This window comes from Hyaena hyaena, unplaced genomic scaffold, assembly GCF_003009895.1.
Source record: "Hyaena hyaena isolate Hyena2069 unplaced genomic scaffold, ASM300989v1 scaffold_346, whole genome shotgun sequence".
NCBI lineage: Eukaryota > Metazoa > Chordata > Mammalia > Carnivora > Hyaenidae > Hyaena > Hyaena hyaena.
The window spans coordinates 1,368,269-1,384,798 of NW_024080978.1; the positions used below are offsets into that span (position 1 = coordinate 1,368,269).

The window sequence follows — 16,530 nt, forward strand, 5'->3', positions numbered from 1 at the left end:
TTAAAATAAACAGTGGAATTTTATTTAAATTGACAAGAAAACAATGAAGATGAAAGGTGTTTAAGAAAAATCAGAAGATTCTTTTAAATTGCATTTGGGTTTAGCCATTTGAAAATTATGTAATTCAGACTGCTAAAACAAGGGTGCTGACATCCTACTCTGTCCCTGGAATTTCACTCTGCAGAAAGCCATGTTGGCCTGAGTAGCCCTATGGCGAGACTCATTTGGTGAGGAAATGTCTGCCGACCATGTGAGTGAGCTTAGCATTAGAACCTTCAAGTCTAGGGGCGCCTGGGTGGCTTAGTCGGTTAAGCGTCCGACTTTCGCTTAGGTCATGATCTCGCGGTTCGTGTGTTTCGGGTCCCGCGTCTGGCTCTGTGCTGACTGCCAGCTCAGAGCCTGGAGCCTGTTTCAGTCTGTGACTCCCTCTCTCTCCGACCCTCCCCTGCTCACTCTGTCTCTCTCTCTCCTAGAAATAAATAAAACATTAAAAAAAAATTAAAAAAAAGAACCTTCAAGTCTAGTCAAGTGCTCAGAGACTACAGCTCTGGCCAAGTGTCTTCTACAATCTTGTGAGATAGCGCGAGCCAGGACACCTACCTAAGCTGCCTTTGCGTTCCTAATACTCAGAAAATGTGTGAGATAATAAACATTTGTTCTTTTAAGCTTCTAGTTGGGGTAATTTGTTACACAGCAAGGGCCAACTCAATCTTAATAAGACCAATTTCTTGCCAATAACATTTTAAGTCTTTTAACAGACACATTTCAGGGAATATCTCATACATCACATAAATGATCATTTAATACGATTTTGGAAATCAAGGACAGATAAAAGTATTTTCAATTCAAGTCACATTTTGAATTGAGTGGCTTTTAAAAAGAAAAGTAAATGCATAAAAACTGAAGAGATTAAATATATTCAAAATGTAACACTCCGTCAAAGTAAATATGCAGTTTCAATAAGATTTATATTTCACATTATATCTTGCTGAGAAAATGAAATCATCTAAATCATTCACATCTACTTGTGAAAATTGGTCTCACATTTTCACTAAATTATAAATATTCTTTATTTTAAAAGGTTATTTGATCAGAGTTTTTGACTGAACTGTCCCTTTCATTGAACTGACTCACCATTATATTCCTATAATTTTACTGTCATCTGTGTGCAGCTAGAGTGAGGGTTCTTGGCACAGTGAAGCTGACAAAATTGTGCAGGACCCCTGACAGATATTTAGGAAATTCCCCTCCTGTGTCTCTTTGTTTTAGATAACCAGAAATGTATAAAGTATAATTCTGTGCTCACCAAAGAAGTGTATATTAGAACAATGGAATACCATTTTCCTATTATACTGACAAACAAATAATAATAACAACAACAAAAGTAATACTGGTAATACAGTTTGTTGTTGAGGGTCTAGGGACACGAGTATTCTCTATATAAAAAATATGTAAATATAATTGTGCCTCTTCGTAAAGCAGTGTCAAGATTTTATATTAGTTTTAACATGACAATTATATTTTTAGGAATTTATCCTAATGCAACAATTATGAATATATGTAAAACTTTAGCGATATGGATGTTATCTATTTTTTAAAAAGAGAAAAAATTCAGTTAAGAGTAAATTAAGTAAATAGTCCATCTACATAACAAAATATTTTCCAGTCATTAAAATGATACCATAAAATAATTTTTAACGATGTGAAAATATCAACATAACACATAGATTGAAATAGAAGTTAGAAAATAGTATGCATACTGTGACCTCACATCTGTAATTAGAGACAGAGAATGCACACACAATTGTACAGGGAAAAATCAAGAAGGGCATAAAACCAAAGTCAGGGGGTAGGGAGTTCTGTATCTGATTTAAAAAACATGCTTAGATTTTTTTGGTTAAGATTTGTGGGAAGTCTATTAGCAGATGACAACTGTTTGTGTCACATGACATTATCTGAGAAGGAATGCCCCAAGAAAGGGTGAGACCTGAACTAATCGCCAAGTTCCCCCACCTCACATTGATGTGGTATTAACGATAATGACATAATACGAAAAGCAATCCTTATCACTGTAAAACAATATTTTATGCCAACAACTTTTAAGCTCTTGCGGTACTTGAAAAGAATTTTATATTTTAAAATAATCTGTATTTTAAGATCATGAAGCAAAATAGAATATGCAAAGTGAGCTTTCTATATAATTAAAGTCTTATGAATTACTATTTCAAATATATCTATAAATTTTAAAGTAATATTAAACTCATGAATCTAATCAAATGATTCAAAATGAGAAAAAAAAAGCTATTACTAACATTAATCCCATTACTGCTCAAAATCTATATCTATATTTTAATCATTAGGCTGTTGAATGTACTATTTTCATGTAAGTAGAAGTGGTATGAGGGTTATTATAGATTTACATTGTGAAAGTCATTGAACTTCCCTTTGTCTAAATTTTCTTGGCCATTTGCCCATCTCCTGGGAAGTGTGAAGAATAACGAGGATTATATGCCTTCCTTTAGGGATACGATGTATGCTGTCCAATAAATACTAAAATTTGCATTTAAATTTGTAATTTCGGTGTTTTCATAATAAGCATTGTTTTACAATATTTATCTCTGGAGCCTGAATTTTAAGCATTCTGTCATATGCTGATGATTTAATTAGACAAGCTTCCTCCAGAGGCTTGGACAGGATGCCTAGAATTATCTGCATAGGGCTCCGCACACGACTTTGGTGTGGCAGAATCGGTGTCTCACTGGAAGGGCTGTTGGGAGAAGAATAGGGTCCAGCATGGCCAGCACATTTCTGTGACACTTAGTGTCCTTCTTGAATTTCACTTCCCATCTTGATAAAATGCTGTTTTCATCCTGTTACAGGCCAGACAGAGCCATGTCCTAGGTCTCATAATCTCTGTAACTGATTTCATGCTCTTGTATGTTCTTTCTGTACACTTTAATTTTGATCCTGTCTGGAGCACTAGGAAGGGACTTTGGAATACTCAAGAGATGCCCTCTGATGTTTTGTGGGGATGGAAAGATTTGCAAGAATGCCACACTCTCTGTTCCTGCTTTCATCACACACATACCTTAATCCTCTGTCTAGGCTGTCACTCTTCTTCCATTTATAGTAAAATTCTAAAACTTCACTCTGGATTGCAAAGATTTTTTAGTTTACATGACTCAGGATTGGCCCATTATCATAAAATTAATCTCATTATTAGAAGTCATTTTAGCTACAGTCTAATGTAAGCATTGATCCCTCAAAAATACCACAGTATATTCGTCACTAATTACATATATCATAGAGCAGTCTACATTTAACTCTTCATTAATAAGGTAAAATAACTGATATTATAGGCATGCCTTATAGTAGACAGGCTGTTTTTTAATGTCCTAAAGAACGGTCATGCATTGAAACACATAACTGCACACCATCACAATTAAAAAAAAAAAGGGAACATTGCTGTTTGAATCATTAAAATAAGAGGTATAATAAAAATTCCACTCAACAGTTATAAAAAGTCATATAAAAAGAAAGTTATATCAGGATATAACTTCCCTCTTCCTTTTATTTTGAGAAATAATTAACATATAACATTTTATTAGTTTCAGGTGTACAATATAATGTAATGATTTGATATCTGCATATAATGCAAAATGCTCATCACAATAAGTTTAGTTAATGTCCATCACCACACATAGTTAATTTTTTTTTTTAATTTTGGAAAATGTTGCCTGGGTTTGACATGGTTTTCATAGAAGATTAGAGCTAGAAAGGCCCATGAGTGTATCTAGCTCTTTCCCTGCTGCTTGTAATCTCACCCATGTGGCCTAAGTGTCACTACTGGGTCATCTAATGCCTTGCAAATGCATGAACTGGTGTATAATTTCCATGGGGTACAAGCCTGTTACAATGGAGATGGTTGTCACTGCTCAAAGTGAGCCACTGACTGTGTGCATCCCACAGAAGCAATGTGGGTCTCATTTTCAGGGAGATAAGGCCAGGTCGGAAGTCCTGAACAAGAAGTCAATCAAATCTAGCCTGTAGAAAGGTTTTATTTGGTTCATGCATAATTTTATTTTAATCTTGAACTAGCCAATAAAACAGGAGACTTCACATAAAATTCTAATTTCTCATTCCTCTTGAAGAAAGTAGGAAGATCTGGCAATCCTAGGTCCACATTCTTGCGTGAAGAAAAGTTCACAGGAGCTGAGAAGCAGAGACTGAGCATGTGCCAGAGTCCCAAGAGCTTGCTGAACAAATCTCTAGTGCCTGAGGGCATGTGAGGTCAGGAACCTCTAGAAATCTTGGTGCTTTCCTTCACTTCCATTATCATATAACTATGGAGTGAACATGTATAAAATCTCTGGCAGAGCAGGCCTAGTACCTCATAAGTACGTAAATTTTAGAGCTCTCTCTTCTTAAAATAAAGGAGATCAATTAACTCAGCCCAAGCAAACTGTTATAATCCTTCCTTTAGATTCACAGAATATTTATTTCAAAACCCTTCTTATAATGAAGAGATTTTCACAGTCTGTTGAATTAGAAGGCAAGAAATGCATCTTAAAGGTTTGGCCAAACTTTATTATGCAATTAACTAAAGAAACATTAAAACTAAATATAATATGATTCACAGTGAAAAGCACAGGTTAGTTAACTTAAATGGGTTTTATCTGCAAAATCAAGATAAAATGACTAAGTTTCAATGTTCAATTTTGTAGATTTGCTTCACTATCGGGAAAAGCCAGGTTAATGTTTCAAATGGGCCTTCAACAATAACTTAGTTTCTTATAGGGACCAGGTCTTGTAGAGAGATCATGGGAAAGGCACCGTCAGTTGGGGGGCAGAGATGGTTATGTGCATAGAAAACCTTGAGAGGAAAAGGAGTTTTAGAGCACTGGGGCCAAGGCTCTTTAGGAGGCTCACATGTAGAACAGAGGCAGGACAGGGAAGGGACGGTTTATCTACTTTGGCGAACTTGTTACAGCCTACGCTACCTGAATCAGGCCACTGAGCAGCAGCAAGAGAGTTTTTCAGAGAACCTGAGAGATTTCTTTTTATTTTGTTTTTAATTTTTTAATGTTTACTTATTTTTGAGAGAGACAGAGCATGAGAGAGGGAGGGGCAGAGAGAGAGGGAGGCAAAGTCTGAAGCAGGCTCCAGGCTCTGAGCTGTCAGCATGGAGAGCGAGGTGGGGCTCGAACTCACGGACAACAAGATCATAACCTAAGCCAAAGTCGGCCGGCTAACTGACTGAGCCACCCAGGTGCCCTGGACTTGTGAGATTCCAATCAGGGTTTCTCAGCGACCGAAGAATGTGGCAGCAGAAGCAATGAGCTTATGTTTCAGATTTATCTTCGATAATTCCTTACACAAATGTATTTTAATAGTACTGATGAAATAACAAGAGCATGGACTTTAAAAAATTAAGCTGTTGCTTATTGATAAAAATTTTTCTTGGTTAAGTCAAAGGCTTGTTTCACTGTCACTAATCAGGACTGTAAGAAATTTAATAATCAAGTAGTGACAACTGGCCTTCTCAGAAAATCAGCCTTGACTACGTAAAATCAATTATGTGTGTATTATGACTTTCAACTTCTCTGCTTGAAAGGAGATGAGGTCCATTTCTGTACCAGTTAGGAAGGATGTTGGGTTTGCAGTTGGTGTGGAGGAGAATAACTACCATGACTTCCAGTGCTTTGATGAAACCTCAGATGTGACGCTACCTGCCCAGGTCTCTGCAATTTCCTATCGTTGGGGCGGGCACTGTATCCTTGGGGGTTGCAGCCCTCTGTAAGTTTGCTGTGGCCGAACAAAGAAAGAAGGCGTATATGGATTTCTACAGAAACTATGATTCCGTGAAAGATCTTTAGGGGCTGAACAAGGCTGGTATTGTTTAGAGTGCAAAGTGATTCTGGAATGTAGAGAATTTCTTTGGGGCGAGTTCCATGGAAGTTTGTCACTGACCTGTCTTCCTAAACTATGAAACATGAATATTGGGTTATGAAATAGTTTCTCTTGATAAATAGTTAACAAATAAAAAGAAAAGAGTTGCAATAGTTTTGTAATCATGTATTTGATTCCGAAATGAAGGTTCTCACTTAACTATGAAAGTTTTAAGGCATTCAGTATAGTCATAACAATGAGCTCATTTCCATCAGTTTATTCATTCAAGCATGTCAAACACACAGAACTTTGCAATCTTCAGGTATTGAACAATTACAGTTATACCTCACAGTCTAGAATAGGTTGTATGTAAACAAATATATTTATATAGCACATATATAAAACATGGCATATATGTAATGCATATGTATGTATGTGTATGTATGTGTATTCTATCATGCAATATGGAATCTTGCTATTTAAAGAAACTCCTCTGATCTATAAACTCCTGGACTGAAACATACTTTCACTGATTTTGTTTTGTAAATCTGGGTTTTCACACATTGAATATGCTTAAAGTTGGCATATCTGTGGAATTGGAGGAGATGAATACTTAACATAAATATGTATACCGACTATACTTTTAATTAGACTCCCAAAGTACAAACCTTCATATAGAAGTACTACCACTCTGTTTCCAAAGTAGAACATGTTCTCAGGAGTACCTGAGCTGTTTTTACTGTAGTCAATATAGGTTTTGCTCCTCTACACCCATTTAGTGAGTATGTCTTTGCAATAGACTACCAATTAAGGCCATGGAAGAAAATTTAACCAGTCTTCAAAGGAATCAAACCTTCAAACTAACCTTATAACCTTAATACTGCAATTAAGCTAATTGGCTTTATATTTTCAGCTTCAACCAGGTTAGCAAACAGTGCCACATTCTTTTAGTAGGTTTGAAGAACATACAAACCGTGGGTGAGCCTGAAAGTACAAGGTATTGACATTTTCTTTTCTTTTCTTTTTTTTTTCAATGTTTTATTTATTTCTAGGAGAGAGAGAGAGACAGCATGAGCAGGAGAGGGTCAGAGAGAGAGAGAGTCACAGACTGAAACAGGCTCCAGGCTCTGAGCTGGCAGTCAGCACAGAGCCCGACGCGGGGCTCGAACCCACGAACCGCAAGATCATGACCTAAGCGAAAGTCGGACGCTTAACCGACTAAGCCACCCAGGTGCCCCGGCATTGACATTTTCTATATCAGGCCATATCCATATCCATCAATACATCATGGAAAAGGCAGACCAACTGAGATGCAAAACTAATACTAGTACATAAGAGCTGAAGAGAAAACACTTTATACCGATATCCATGCAAGATATTCATAATATGTGCAGTCACCTAGAGAATGCTATTTGGAAGGATGTCCCAGCGGTCAGTCTGTCTCCAACATCCCACTTGCAGTTTGTCTCAATGTTGGTCATATTATGGGGTGTAAGACAATAAGCTTAGGGCAGGAGGTATTTTGGCACAAGTAAGAAGAGGGAGAACAAAGGCAATCTTGATCATTTACCTAGAGCCAGCATTTAACCCCCACCCATAATTAATTTCTTATTGGACAAATATCCAAAGAGAAAAAAAAATATTTTCCTCATAAACATAAAATGAACGTCTTATCTGTGGTGAATTAAGCTTCTGAAATCTGCCTAATTGTGTTCCACAGGTGTTTGTGATGGACAGAAGCTATTAAAATCCACATGCATCCATTAGCGATGTGCACTCCAAACAACATGGACAGAATGTCTTCAATGTGGTTTTCTGTGGTCAAATAAAATTGTGAGATATATACCGATGTGCCAACCTGCTGCTTTTCTGGCTCATGATGATAGTCACCATATTACACTTTCCAAAGTCAGGCAATAGAAAATAAGGAGTCAGATGGGAATGGGGACATTTTAGTAGCTGCCAGCATGGGGTTGGGGGTGGGAGGATTTTTACAATCAGACAGGCCAATATTCCATTCAATGGATAAGAGCATGGAGAGCTGTCAACTAGGGTTCAGGTGTCCTTCCGCTGACGCTATCACACTCTAAACTGTCCGGACCCTCGATGCTACTCTGACAAGATGAAGAACAAAAGCCAGACTTCATTTGACTTGAATTACCTTTGAATGTTCTTGAGTTTACCCTGATTGGAAAGGAATAAAGTTTTGCTTGCAATAAGGAACCTAAATTCCAGTAATGGCAAAATAAAGTTATATATTTTGGCATACCTCATTGTTATGACATGAGAATGTGCATCCATTCTATTTTCTTTATTCCATCACATGTGTCAGTTGACTAATATGCTGTCTACTGACTCTAGTGACATGCACTATTAATGTTTCAAGTATGCTGCTGAATTCACATTTTCTAGTAAAATTGAGTTAGGTATATGTGTGGGGAGAAGTGAAATTCCACACGATCACTGAGAGTATCGTAATTTCTCTAAAACGCTCAGTCTCCTAGAGAATGTTGACAGTGTACAGGTCAGAATACAAGTTGAATATGAAACATCCTGTCTTGCTTCTGTTCTAACCCTGTGGAAATGATTAATTTTTAAAACACTATATGGTACTATTGCTTTGTGGAAGAATTTTCAGTTAGGCTCCAATAACCATACAGATTTGCTTCCTTGAAAATGTCAACTTTTTGCCCCCCAATAACAAACTGAATTGCATTAGCAAATTGTCCTCAGGAAAAAAAGTCCATGAGATTTGGGATTTTGTAGAATCAACTGCAACTGGTCACTTCTGCAAACAGCAATGTCATTTACTCACTCAGCTGGACAGCCACTTACATAGCTCCAGTTGAAAACCTAGCAGAAACTTTTTCTACATATATATTTTTCTACTATTTATACTGTAATAATTTATGATTATGACAGTTTATCAATGCTTTAAGCTAAAAAATACTAATTTTAAAAAATTAAATGTCTAACTCTTATTCATAATGGTATGCATTTAGTTCTAGGTCTCCTCGTACGTATGACCTTCTTCCTCTCTGCTGGATGGAGCATGTGGAGCTACAGGGGAAGGGAAGAGTATAAAGCTTGAGAAGCTAGAAGGGCTTCAATTTAGAAAGAGTTTTGAGTGGCTGAGAATAAATGTCTGTTGGTGAGAAGAGGAAAGTTGAGAAGGACAAAGGATTTGATGAGGAGTTAGAAGAATTCTGAGTGGTTGTAAGGGAATTTTGGAGACAACGGAAGAAAAATGGAGAGACTATTACCAAGAACTAACAGAAGTTACCTTATTAGCGTAAACCAAATGAAGAGGTACAGAGCAGTCACCAGAGGGGTACACGGCCAGGTGAAATAGAGGGATGCGCCGACGGATTCACCAAAGGGGGCACAGATGCACTGATAACTCAACTTGGAGACAGAAGACCCTTGGTGTTGCTAAATTTGCTTTCTAGTAATTTTACACAGCCTCAGAATCAGAGAGAGTTGGTTACATTGTTATTACAATCCCATGATCGTCCTTTCCCTTGCTAGGTTATCCTGGAAAGATTTTATTCTTTGTAAGGAAATTCAGAGACCAAAATATTCCTAGTGACAAGTGTCCTAGATATAGAACATCAAAGAAATCCCTTTCCCAAAGTCACAACCATCTCTCAACCTGTGATGGATCCTTTCACAAGGCTAAAGCTTATCCTGCTAGTTTTGGTTGACACAATGAGCAAGAACTACCATACGTGTTCAGGTATGCCTTTTTATATATATAAAAACTGAGTTATGCTTAGGCTACAATTTGCCAGATTACTTACCCCTTCCTATCATTCTTTAGTACATACATACAGTAGGCACTTTTTTTTTGTAGCCTGTGAAATTGTATTTCAAACAATGGATGCCCACTTAAAATGGAACATATGATGTCTACCCACATGTGTTGTTCCTTACAGAAAGTCACTTCGATTCTAGGACGAAAGACAGTGATTAATGTGAGAAGCCCTTTCTGAGCATCGGTCCCCTAATTCTGAACATACACAAAATGGACTCTAATCTCAACAGCTGTCATGTTGAAGCTCTTTGTGAGCTGTACATTTCACAGGCTCTAAAACCACTCTGCAGCTCAAACATGATCAACAGCTTTCCTCAAACCAGAACAGCAGTGAGAGATTATTAAATCAAAACGGGAGCAAACCCTCATCTTCATGTGCGCAGGAAATGCATAGGGGGCCTGATTTCCATATGGTTCCCACAGCTGAAGCTTAATGAGTTATCTTCCAGATACAGGTACAACCATTCATAATCCTCAAATACCTCTATAATGGAGTAAAACAAGTCCAAATAGAATTAAGGAAAATAATCTCCAACTGGTCTTACATGCCTGTGGGTTAAATGCATGAAGGAGGCTTTGATTTAAATAAAGGCAGATTCTCAGAAACATATGCTCACCACCCACCATTCTTCATCTGAATGGTAGGAACGAAGGAGTTTCATTTCACTGTAGCATTGGAGCTTTGCCAAGAGGCAGAAGCACAAACATCAGTGATTAAGAAAGACCTCCAGTATAAAATATCTTTTCAGAGGTCCAATCTACTTTAGAATGGGTTTATAGGCAATGGCATTATGTTTCGGATTGACCACATGGAGAGATGTTCTGATTTATATAACATTATTAAGCTCTATTTTGGACTTTTAAATAATGTAAGCCTACTCCATAAAATAAAATACCATCCTTGAAAAGATACAACAAAATCATAGAACTAGTTTTCCCCAAAATCTTCTGATTCAGCTTCATTAAAAAATGTATAGCCCCAAAGCCTTGCTGATGCGTATCCTGTCTCTTCCACCTTTTATCAGTTCTTTCCTGCCACTGCCATCTGTTTGCTTTGCTTTTTCCAGCACATTGCCCATCCCTCCAGGCTGTTCACTGGCACCTGGATGCCTCCCTCCAATTCTTCATAGCACAGTCCAAGAAATGTCCCAGGTCTTTTCCAATTCTTCCCAAAGATTTTCCTCAACACCACCCCCCTGTATATTTTGGATACTTCTCCTTCTCAGATATCATTTTTTCAATTAGATAATATGCAAGTCTGCTTTGGGACCCCTCTTTTAAACACAATTATTTCCTGTTATATTGGTTTGTGTTATACATAGGAGGAAAACTTTCTGGCTAGCTCATCCTTTACAATTACAATTCAGCAAAATCCTTATAATTCCAGGCTTTAAAGACTTAAACACTGCATTCAGAGGAGTCATATGGTGAAGAAATAGCTAATACAAATGTTTCTGGAAAAGCCATGCTTCCCTTTTATCAACTTTTAATACATAAATGTCTGTCTACTCATACACACACTACCTAAGCACACAATCAATATCTAACTGCAGAATTATTACAGTTTTAAAACAAATATGTAACATGATTTGATAAAAGAAAAGGCAAGGAAATGGAACTCAAAGGTAGTAACTCAACAGAACCAATGAGAAAGCAATAAGGCAAGTGACCATATTTGAATCTCTTATAGTATCTTTCAAACTATATCACTACCCTTCTAAATTAAAATCTCATTTTATTTAGTTCCCAAGAATCCAATCTAATCACTTTCAAGTCAAAGACTCAGCTGTTTAGAATGCAGACTGTATCGCTGCTGTGGTTATGTGTACTTGACCTCCTGCCTGTTAACAAAGAGACTCAATTAATTATTTGCTGTTTTGAATGGCTATTTCATTTCACCTCCACCTTTCTTGAAGTGTTAAAAGGCTCAATTGCTTTATCACCTTAACCTTAGCTTTGGAGAATGCAGGCAGAATTTCTTAACTGCCAACTAATAAACCATCCTGATCCAGAAAGCTAATTTTCAGGACCATAGCTCCTACATGTCTTATGCTAGAGTCAGCTAAAATAATGTATTGACCTGGTGGCACATCATCTTCCAAAAGAGCCTCTTCATTTTCAATGGCAGCTTTGGTTCTAAACTATTCCCTTGATATAGGTAAAGACACATACCAGTACTGCAATGGACTGTAGTCTCACAGTTACAGTAAAATGCTGGTGTTATTAGAAGTCTTACCAAACAAAAATGGAATGCTTTCACCATAAACTGAAGGTATGTAAATTAATATTGAATTGGTTTTTCCAATGTACTTTTAACTTTTCCTATAAACTTTCAGTTACATTAAACTCAGTACTATAGTCTCATATTGAAATCTTGAATCACCACACCAGAACAAGAAAACAGCTTCAAAGGAAATATGAAAATGTCCTTTGCTGTATGTATGTAAAGTGTTACTGATACCCATGAAACTATACATATATATATGAAAAACTAGCCACAAAGCCAAAAGAAAGTAAAGAATCTTCTTACTTCCCCCAAATTCCTTTAATACTGATACCATGTAATAATTCAGAAGCTCCCACTTGATACATACTTATATTTAGATTATCCCTATCTTCACCAGTATACCATAAGATGTGAAAGCAGTGATTGTCTTAACCTCCTCATTGTATCCAGTCCCAAGTCAGTAACTAGCACTCAAAAGCATAACAAAACAGGGACACTTGGGTGGCTCAATCAGTTAAGTGTCTGACTCTTGGTTTCGGTTCAGGTCATGATCTCATGGTTCATGGCTTTGAGCCCTGCGTAGGGCTCTGGGCTGACAGTGCAGAGACTGTTGGGATTCTTTGTCTCCTTTTCTCTCTGCCCCTCCCTTGTATGTTCTCTCCCTCTCTCTTACAAAAAAGTAAACTTTAAAAAAGAAAACAAAAAAAAAATAATAAGTATTTGATGATGATGATTAGGTCATAACAAATACACCAAGATATTACCGAAAGGTATCTTGTATCAGTGGACTCAGACACTAATTATCATTTGCCAGGATTATTTACTTAGCATAAGGTGTTCAAGGTTCATTCACACTGTGCTATGTATTGGAATTTCATTCCTCATCATTTTTATGACTAATGCTGATTATTGTTTCAAGAATATCCAAAATGATTTATCAACCTAGTGATAATATTTTGGTATCTTTCTCATAATCTAATATTTTAAAGGGCAACTAAAAATTTGGATAAAAACCCCCTTATAATTACTCATTTTTTTCCAAAGAGAATTTATGCTGAAAATAAATGTTTGTGTCATCTGCAGATCTTGGCCTGTAGATAAGTGGTTCTGAAACTTTAAAATCTAGGGTGGAGCTCTGGAAATCTAGAATCCACATTTCAAAAAACACCTAGGTAGGGGTGCCTGGGTGGCTCAGTCGGTTAAGCGTCCGACTTCAGCTCAGGTCATGATCTCACAGTTCGTGGGTTCGGGCCCCACATCAGGCTCTGTGCTGACAGCACCTGTCTTCAGATTCTGCGACTCCTTCTCTCTCTGACCCTCCCCTGCTCACACTGCCTCTATCTCTCTCTCAAAAATAAAACAAAAACAACAACAACAACAAAACCCACCTAGGTAAAAAATAAATAACTAAATAATAATAAAAATAAATAAAAAGCACCTTGGTGATTCTGATGCACGTGGTCCTAGGACCCTTTGATGAATAAATACAGCTGGGAACCTTCACATGAAAATCCTATGAAATTCAAAATACTCTCCTGGCCTCACCACCAAACGCCCACATTCAATAAAAATATATGCCATGAAATAATACTTTCAAAATAAACATAACAAATAATATGAATATAATAGTAAAATATGTACACAATTCTAAATCAGTGAGAAAACAACAATTTCATACTAGGGTAAAAGCACTCTACTAACTCCACATTTAACTTTGGCCTTGAACAGGATCTACAACTACTATGAAACAAGGTAACACAACTAAGAAAGAGCAAGACATTCCATTTCCAGGGTTTCTTAGAATATAAAAACCCCACTCAGAACAAACACAATGAAGAGAAACCATAATTAACAGAAAGGTTATATGGTATTAGATACAGAAGGATTTATTTCTTCAAGTGATTAGTTCATTCAACAAGTATTTGCGAAATGACAACCAGGTACCAGGCACTCTGTATGGCCCTAGTTTACTAAACAGCCTTTATTCCTTCATGACCCTCATGGCATTTTTAGACTCAGGCCCAAATGCTAGCTGTATTATCTTGAGCAAGTCATTTATTTCTCTTACTATTTATTTTTTCATGAGTAAAAACAGGTGCTGACAACTGGTACTGCTGACTAACCCCCACAAATGTTACTACAGGGTTCAAATAAGCTCATCAAACTCCAGCTTCTAAGCATCTGATTTGTATAGAAGTCTCAGAATGAGATAATAAATTGTATTGGTGGGCTCCAACAGTCCAATTCCCAGTTTAAGTAGGAGAGAAGTTATATTCTTTGAAACTAAGATCACAGAATCAACTTCTCACGAGCAAGATCACCATGTAACTTGATCTGAAGTGTGTGTTGTAGTCTATCATGTCCATAAAGCAACTGTGCCACCAGATAGAAAGCTTGACTCTGCTTCCAAAGAAATGTCAATAGTTTTTCTCTCCCTCTGTCCTACTTTCTTTCTTTCTTTCTACTCTTCCTCCTTCCCTTTTTCCTTTTGTCTTTCTGCCTTCCTTCCTTCTTAGAACCTTCTCCATAAAATCTTGTTAATAATTGAGATGGTTACATAGATTAAGCCATTCTTAGGCCCAGTAATTTGTTGATTTTTTCATTAGTTTGTGAGCTGTTAAATTTGTAGCTAAATGTATTCTTAGTGGGCAATTTAATTGTTCCAGTGAAATGCAAAAGTTCAATCAACCAATTTTGTGTGGAAAGTGAAGGAAATCCAATTATTCTATCTGCTGTGTATTTTAATTAATTGTTCCTCATTCAAAAATGAGGCAGCAAAATGAAGACAATGATATTGTATTAAAAACGCTCAGGAGTGCTTCAGATTCTGTGTCTCCCTCTCTCTCTGCCCCTCCCCTACTCACACTCTGTCTCTCTCTTTCCCAAAGATAAATAAAAACATTTAAATTAAAAAAAAAAAAACCGTTCAGGGAATACAGCAGAGAGTTCACAAAACATACTTAGCAATGAGCACAACTGGGGAAATCCAAGGCCTAAGAGATGTTCAGCATAAGCCACGAGCACGTTGACAGACATTTGTCCACTTTTCAGTCCTGTATTCACTGTTTCAGTGTTTTCTTTCTGGGATAATGGACTATACTATTTATTGGCATATTTTCTAGGCTGTTATTCTGATTATTTTTATATGTTCTGACTTAATTATGATAATATTTTAAAAGAGTGAAATAATGGATATCTATAGTTTACAATAAAAAAGGTATGCCAAAGACAAATGAGTGTTTTCCAAAAAGCACAAATCAGATTAGGACTGAAAATGACTATGGGTATGAGATTCACCCTCTATTAGTCAGACACTATATTATAATTTCTCACAGTGGCCATTATCGCTTGAAATGACCTTGCAGTGAAAAAAAAATCAATATAAAGAAATATGTAAGTAACACCACCAAAGAGAAATCAGTGATGGCAACCTAAAATTATTCCCATTCCTCCTAAAAAGTTGTATATCCACAATAAATTGTGATAAGAGATAAATATATCAGATTAAGTATTTCATATTTTCATGTGAGAAAGAATAAAATTATTTAATCTGTTTAAAATTAGATTAATGATTGATACAAAGTCCCTATAGAACCCTCCAGTTAATTTTCTGACTCTGTGATCTCTACAATTCTTTGATAAATCTCTCTAAGGTGTACATCAAAACCACAAAGCCCTCTTTTAAAAGAGGAAACATCTATAATTTTTGCTAAATCCAAAACATTTTGTTTTAAAATGTGTGAGTTCAAAAAATAATTAGAAATACATAAAGAAATTTTAGATGATAATTCTTACTAGATATTTAAATTAATTAATGCAAAGATCTATAGAAGAAATTAAGGAGGTTTGGTGTTATTAACATTTCAAGGCCAACACTTGGTATTGTACTTAGAGAGGATCATGAGTTGGAGCAACTGTTGGTCCGATAAGGTGTTCTTTAAGAGCTTCATAGGATTTGTATACACCTTTTCCAGAATATATGTACCATGAACATCCACAGAAGCCCACATAGATTATGCTAATTTTATCTGGGGCAGAATGAACTGTGTTGTCTGGCTGTCAAATTGCTCCAAACTTTCCTGGTACTTTTTGTTTCTTAATACTTACTTCTCTTCCTTCCTTCCTTCCTTCCTTCCTTCCTTCCTTCCTTCCTTCCTTCCTTCCTCCCTCCCTCCCTCCCTTCCTTCCTTCCTTCTTTCTTTCTTTCTTATTTTTTTCAAAATCACCCTGTCCCCATCATCCAGAAAGAATTGCTAGTAGCATTTCAGTATTTCTTATTTCTCATTTTTTTTCTAACTCGAGATATACTTTTTCCCCCCTTAGGATGTTTTTGGGTTTTATTTATTTTAATTGAAATAAAGCTGACATACAATTTTACATTTGTTTCAGGTGTACAACATAGTGATTCAACAAGTCTATACAGTTATGCTATGTTCACCACAAGGGTGGCTACCATCTGTTTGTCCAACTACCATGTATACCTATATTTTAAAAAGGGAATCACATATGATGTTTGGCAATCTGCTTTTTTCATGGTTTACTAGTTTATGACAAGTTCTTCTTAACTTCTTAACTCCCAGCAGAATGAGAAGTTTCAGCT

The 16,530-nt window shown here is 36.5% G+C and overlaps 1 protein-coding gene across 1 annotated transcript in view; it reads right to left on the reverse strand.

Annotated features, from left to right (window-relative positions):
* The window catches only part of LOC120243567 (mitochondrial inner membrane protease subunit 2-like), an 827,125-nt gene that overhangs the window by 290,367 nt on the left and 520,228 nt on the right, over nucleotides 1-16,530 (reverse strand). The window lies entirely within an intron of this gene.